Raw genomic sequence first — 7,341 nt, forward strand, 5'->3', positions numbered from 1 at the left:
TCCAAGTTTCTTCCTGAAGTTTTCTCCAATTCTATGAGTCAGAAGATTAACCACAGTAATTTCCTAAGCCACAGACTGTCATGACCAATGTTTGCCTCTATAACTTAGCTAATAGGAAAGCTGTCAATTTTTATGTTGATAGGCCAGGATTTTTACAAGGTATCTCTCCTCTTCCAGTTAGCGGCAAAAAGACAATAGGTGTACCAACACAAAAATGTATTGATGAATGGTTAATTGTAGTTTAGTATGCCTGCAACCACTGAGGCCTTTTCAATTAGGCTTGAAGTGACATCAGCGACCTCTCTGATTAATATCTCCATCCCTGAGGTACACATACCCCCATACCCACCTTCTGAGCATCATTTGCTTTACATAAATCCTTTCTGACCCCCTGCCTTTGAAAGATATGTTGTTCAGCCTCAAGGTCATTCAGAGTTTATTAGGTGTCCTTCATGTAGACACACTGTATGACAATTCACATAAGTACACAAGGGAGAAAGATTGCCATCTAGGGTTCTCAATTAAGATACCTTGTCTATATGTGCATTCATAACCACCCTTCTGTCCCTCTCCTGCAGAATATTTGGAAGTTTTCTAGTTCTGAAGCTGAAGAAGACAGTGGGTGTGGAGCATAATAATTCTTTTTACACCTGTGCTACTGAATGCAGGGAAGATTGGGTTGTCTGTGCACCTTATGGATAGTGTTGAGGAAAAGGTCTGACCTTAGAAACAAATTTGTATGTTTATTGGTGTATAAATCTATAACTAAGCAAGGCGTTTTTAAGAGAGGCTGTTGCTGTTCAATGCCACGTCTATCATGTTATTTAACTATGGTAACTCTCTCACCTGTGGTGTTATTCTTACCATGTCAATTATGTGGGAGTGTGAAAAACTAAGTGAAAATAGTTGAACAGTGTTATGTATGCTTTATAATTCACAGCTGTGTATTTCAAAAGGGGTTATTTCTCTAATTTAAATAATACACACTTTCTTCGTATGATAGAATAATAATCTCCTAATACTGGAATGGCTGAGGAATGAACACCTAAGTACTACAGCCAAAACTGCAGATTCTTATGATCTCAGCTAGCGAGGATTGTTGGACTAAAGGACTGACTTTTTATTTTCCAACTTTGCTTATATGAAAGTGACTAACAATTGATAATAGGCAGTCAAACTGCTGCAGTAAATTGAAGTAGTTCATGCTGTCAGCAAGGCAAAGAGTCATCTTCCTGTGTTTCTTATCCAATTAGTACATGCTTAAACAAATGGAGGCGTGGGGGGGTTGGAGAGAATTGCAAAGCTATAAAGGCAGTGAAGACTTGTGCTTTTGACATAATTTTCCAGTTGTCAGTTCAGGACATGTTGATTTTCTGTTTCATTGTGGATTGAATTAGAAGCTTGGGTTTCAAGTTTCTTCCTTGGTCACTTAGATCAATTTCTATGAAGACAGGCAGAAGGGAGTTCACATAGTAAATATTTTTGCAAACTCTCCTTTCCAAGTTTCTCTGGCTGTCATAATGGCACACTTCAGGCCCTTCAGTTGTTTTTAAGGAGGTCTGAAAGGACAAAATTTGGGAACCAGGGAAACTGTCTAGGACGGCTGAGCAAAAAAAGCCCCAAGAAAATGGGAGCAGCAAACCTGCTGGCTCAGTGTAACAGTGAAGAACAGAGGAGCTACCTAGAGATGTAGTTCCCACTTGGAGGAGATGGAAATGCTGCTGGATGCTACTGCTTGTTCTTTCTCTTCTCGTCCTCTCTACGCTGTACCTACAGGCGAGCTTCTTCTTAGCCTTCCTTTGTAGCCAGGTATTTCTCCTTCGATACTCAAGCTAACAGAGTTAGGATTCCTTTAGCCTGGGGCCCATGCCACAGCCCTGCAACCACAGAGCTACTCCAGTCCAGTTTTCTGGCTCTGTCCTGCTCACCAAATCCTCAGTGTGCCACTAGCAGCTGTGTTAACACAATATTTTCAGAAGCTCCCAGTTCCACAGTTGAGGCATCCTGCCAGCTCTCAAAATTCCCAGTGTCCGCTGAGAGTGATGACTGGAGGTTATCTCATAACTTTCAACCAGGTTGCCCTGTAATGCTTTGTGGTAATGCTAGTGTGTGGGAAAGGGGACAAGGAGGATAGACTCATAAGATGAAAATGGGCATCGTGTCTTTGGACACCTATGGAGGTCAATAACTTCAGCTCCCACTTCTGAAATACAATGTGTTATCGAAAAAACCTGGAGGGGAATCATTCTACTTTACTCAAGAGTTTGAGATTTCAAAATCTGGCTTCATTTCAAATTGAGGGAACAGCCAAATATTTTTAAATTCTCAGAAAGAAAAGGAGAGGTAAAACAGTAATTTCAACTGTAATGTTCACCTTTTAAATATCTTTATAAATTTGACCAAATTTGTTTTATTTTCAAAAAAGAAATCTTTTTTTTTTTTTTTTTTTTTTTTTTTAGAAAAATCTTAAGTGTTCTGAGGCTTTTGGAACTGTTCTCAGGTTTTATTAAAGAAAGCTTGCTTACAGCAAATGTGGTTTTGAAAGTACTTTATTTTCTGTATATCCCTGTTAAAATTTCATGCATTTATTTTGTCTATTTGTTAGGCCTGCTATGAGTTATCACAAAAAACTTGCTTGTTTGGATAGAAAATGTGAAACAAAGTATGAGCTGAGGACAATTACTATTCGACTTACTGAAGCCTGCTCTCAGATTTGCAGTAGTTTTTGCTCTGCCTTTTCTGCTCTACAACATGGATACAGCAGGAAGGAATATGCACCACCTTTTGCTCATTTTTAAAGTGTTCAGTTAGGCAATTCTGTTTGTGGGAGTATGTGCTATCTGATCATGAGCACAGAGTTTAAAATGCAGAGTTGATATCAGCTGTATGTGCACTCTAGACACTATAATTATAATATCCAGTGTACAGTGCTCAAGCTTAAATATTCAAGATATTTTTTGTGTGATTTTTGTTTTGTTTTCATTTCTAAAGAGCTGATTAACGACATAACTAAAATAACCTTTTATATCTTAAAGTAAAAAAACTCCGTGCACACCACAGGGAATACGAAGAGGTTCAAGATACTTGCACTAAAAATTCAGAGGAGATGAAAGGATGCAAGCAAGATGTCAGAATTCCTAGAAATACAAGCCCTTTTAGAAATGCATCTGCAATAGTTTGAAACCCTTCAAAATATTTGGCATGCACTCTTTTGGTACTGCATCAACATTTTTTTCTTTATCTGAATTTAAAGCTGTCTTGCATAAAACTGATAATTTGCCTTTCTTAGCTGCCTCCAGTAATTTTTCTTTGTAGGATTGTGTGCGGTGTGCATACTTAAGAAAACATTAGGTTGTGCTATTTGATCTTAGCATGCTGTACTGTTGTGGTGAATTTCTTAATGCACCAGGGTGTCCATCAGGCCCCAGATACAACCACAAAGCCAAGACAGTGACGCAAATCAGCAGCTGATATAAACAAGTTGACACAAACCAGAAACTAAGCTAGCAGTGAACCTCCGGAGATGCTTCTTTTTTTGTTATTTTTCTTTCTCTCTCACTCTCTCCTCCCCTCCTCTGTTTTTTAGATGAGGGGAAATGTTTCTCAGCAACTGAAATGCTTTTGCATTTCAAGTCAGTGCCTCTGACTTCACATTATCTTAAATTTGGCTCTGGAATGTCCAATTTTATGGGAGAGAATGTGACACTTTTTACGTACTGTGGACACAGACTGTGAGTCCTATGCCTGAAGTGTTTGATTATTAACAGTGTCCTGATGACCCCTGTTCCTATTTATCTGCTGTTCAATAATCCAAAAGAATACTTGACAGTAGACACCATAACACTTTATTGAAGTGTTGTAACTTTTTCTTTCGTCTTTTACAATCAGGCAAGTAAATGGATATAATCACTTACTTTACAGGTAGAAATCTTCATCTTTGTTTCAGTCTCTGTAAACACTATAGCTTTCTTTTCAGGGCATGTGGAATACTTTATTATTGCTATTTAGTTAATACTCTTTCTAAGCACAAACATCTTCTCATCCAGATTTATACTGAGCATTTTTGGTTTGCTAGTGTAGTTATTGCAGATATATGTTATATTGATAGTACTCTCATACATGAAAGCAGCTTGGAGGATCAAAATTCTTTTGTACCACATGATGCTCTGCAGTGTTTTTTTCCATTCCCACCAATTAAGATATTCCAGTTGAAGTGCAGTTTCATTTAGCATAACTGTCTGCAATGAGAACGCAAACTGGTGCAGCTCTATCATTTGCAAGCAACTTACTTGAGAGGTACAGCCAGGTGAACAGGATTGTAGTAGAGGCTCAGTTATAACTGCCATCTACCTCATCTCATTTCTCAGGATAGTTGTTTTTTATTCTACTCTACATATTCATAACATTATTAATTTCAAATGCCCTAGTTTGTGTGTGTGTGTATGTATATATATATAAACATTATTAAAGCTGACTGTAACAGTTTTCAACAAGCTTATGCTTTGTACTTACATTTGATAGTCTTTGGAACTACCAATTTATTTACTTTCAATTCTGGAGATCTCTGATTTTTTTTCAACAAAGTTATTTCTGAAAGCACTGTACTTTTAATGTACTTTATTTTACTCACCTGCAGCTTTTGGTTTGTTTTTTAAAGAGAAGCAAAACAACAGATACAACCTAGAGCTAACATTATTTAAAATTATGGCAGCATCAGATAGGTAAAGAATCTCCAAAGTAATTCTGACACTCCACTTCAAATCACCTCAGTTAATTTGATTAATCTTTGTTAACCATCTGGGAGAATTGTATATACAAAGACTAAAGAAGGTACTTAGATCAAGTAACTAACATACCTTCACAAAAATTATTTTGTAGAGATGGCAGCTGTTACATATGTATTTGCAGTGGAACATTATATTTGTCCCCTTCTAGGGAAATGCTGTATGTCCAAACTAATACTCCTCATTATGCTACAAATCCCTTTCTATTAAATGTGTAACAAATAGACTGTAAAAGCTCTATTTTCCTCAGTATCTAGGCTTGCTGGAAAATACAAAAAAGTTGTCAATCTGGCTACCTTGTAACCACATTTGTAGTAGTCCAAATAATACAGGAAATGACTTTAATATGTGGCATACATATGTGGAAGTGTATGAGACTGTGTACGTATTATGAAGGATAGGACACTTTTTTGGTATGAATAAACAGAGATATGTCATCTACTGGATATTATCATTTACTGAAGAGTTCCCAGGGTTAGTTAGGAAATGCTAGTTGTTGTTGCAATTATGACCTTTAGCAAAAATGCTTTTAATGCACTTTCCACAAAGTTTAGCTTTCTGTCAGAAAGTAAGTTGATTATACTAAAAGATAAAGAAATTGTAGTTCATGTCTCTTTTTTTCTCATTATCTTTTATCCACTAAAGACATTACAAATAATACTGCCTGCAAAATAATAGTCTAGTAGACCACAGTCTCCTAGCATTGTCATACCCTGCTGTCAGTGCAATATAGATAATGATAAATAGGTATTTTCAGAGGCATATATGCTGCATGTTGAGAAGGTGAGTGAAATGAAGCCTACATTTTTCCTTGCCATCCAACTTTTATTGTTTTGTTATCAACTTTAAAACAAACAAACCAGTCAAAAGGGGGCCACTGTGCTTAGCTCCATTCAGTTTTGGAAAAAGGTTCCAGGGATTGAATTCAGTTTTAGAGATTATGTATTTAAGTTCACAAGCTTACTTTATTTCACTGAGCACATATTCCCTCCACTGCTTATTGCATTGTGATATTAATAACAAAGTAGTAACAGGGTGGGGTATGGAGCCTAAGGCAGTGTCTCCGCCTCCTCTTTGCTGAGTTTTGTCTGCAGCAATAAAAAGTTTCTGTGGGGCTGACTTATAACAATGAGATAGCCACATCCTTCATGAAGGCTATTTTCTCCAGAAGCTCTGCTGAAGATGGTGGTTTGAATGTGGAAATCCCCTGGAAAGAAAGACAAAGACATGACATTCTTAATGCTGAGCTTTAAAAACCCCACTTCTGGCAAGCAGAGATGGGTGGAGGGTAAGCTAAAAGGTTTCATTGATCCTGTCTTTTGAAAGTATGTATAGTCATAAAGGAAAGCAGGGCTACAAATTCAATCCTAAATTCACTGCAGATATAGGAGTGACTAGAAGCTTTCCTACATTACCTGGTACAACTAACAGACTCCTGCAAGCAGCTGGGTAAGCAGGTGAACAGGCTGCAGAGCACATCATGCCTAAGGCCGTCACTGCAGAAGCAACAATTGGTGTTGACTTATCCCTTGAAGCTCTCAGGCAGGAAGTATTGGAAAGGCAGAAAAACAGAATGTCTCTTGCAATGGTGACTAGTTTCTGTGTGGAGCCAGCCAAGTAAAGGGAAGGCATGCTACATGGAAGATGGATCCTTAAGGAAAAGACCTTGGCAGAATGTAGGATGGGTTTTTGCTGGATATGTTTCCTCAGAGTCCTATGAACTCATCTGAAAGAACTTCCAAAACTTCCAAATCAAAAATCAACTTAAACACGGAGATGCATGTGAATAATGCTGCAATCTTGAATGTTTTTCAAGGATGGAAGGTAATCCCAAAGCCCCCGAGGGTGAAGGAAGAATGGATGTAGTTGCCCTTGTCTGAAAGGCTCAGGAAAAGCCACTTGGGGGCCATTAAAAAAAAAAAGCTATGCACAGGAAATAACTCTAGAGTAGGCAGGGAAAGCCTGCCTGCAGTTCTGCGGACTGCAGGGGCCAGGAAAAATATGACAGTTTGCAGGCCTAGTGTGGTTATGTCTAAATACAGTCTGAATAGTCTCTAGCTGGATGGGCCTTATCAGGTCTGCCTGATGGGATTTGTTGCAGGTTGCAATGCACTCTGCAGTCTCGCACCAGGGACAGTATTAAGATGACAAATGACGCTGTTAAAATGAGTCTGTAACAGTGTTGTAAAAAGGCTTTTACTGCTGTATTTTTATCTAGTTCTTTTACAAAGCAACAGAGAAAAGTATGTTATGAAAATCTCAGTGTGTTTGCTTATGGAGTGAAAGCAATGTCAAACATAAACAAGTCAGAAATGAAAGAAGTGAAGCACTGTGAGGGTGCAGAGGAGAGGTACTAACAGTAAACAGAGTTGAATATTTCAGAAATCTACTCTGAAAGTCATCAAGATCCCGTATTCCTCTACATCTGGTAAAAAAAATATCTGAAATGATGAATCCTAAGGCCTTCAGGTTTGAAGGCTTTCTTATAGTTTGAATTCATTCACATTTCTGGGAAATGTGATTTATTCTAGAACAATCTTTCTAGTTACTGACATAT

Source organism: Lagopus muta, chromosome 2 (genome assembly GCF_023343835.1).
Source record: "Lagopus muta isolate bLagMut1 chromosome 2, bLagMut1 primary, whole genome shotgun sequence".
Taxonomy (NCBI): Eukaryota; Metazoa; Chordata; class Aves; order Galliformes; family Phasianidae; genus Lagopus; species Lagopus muta.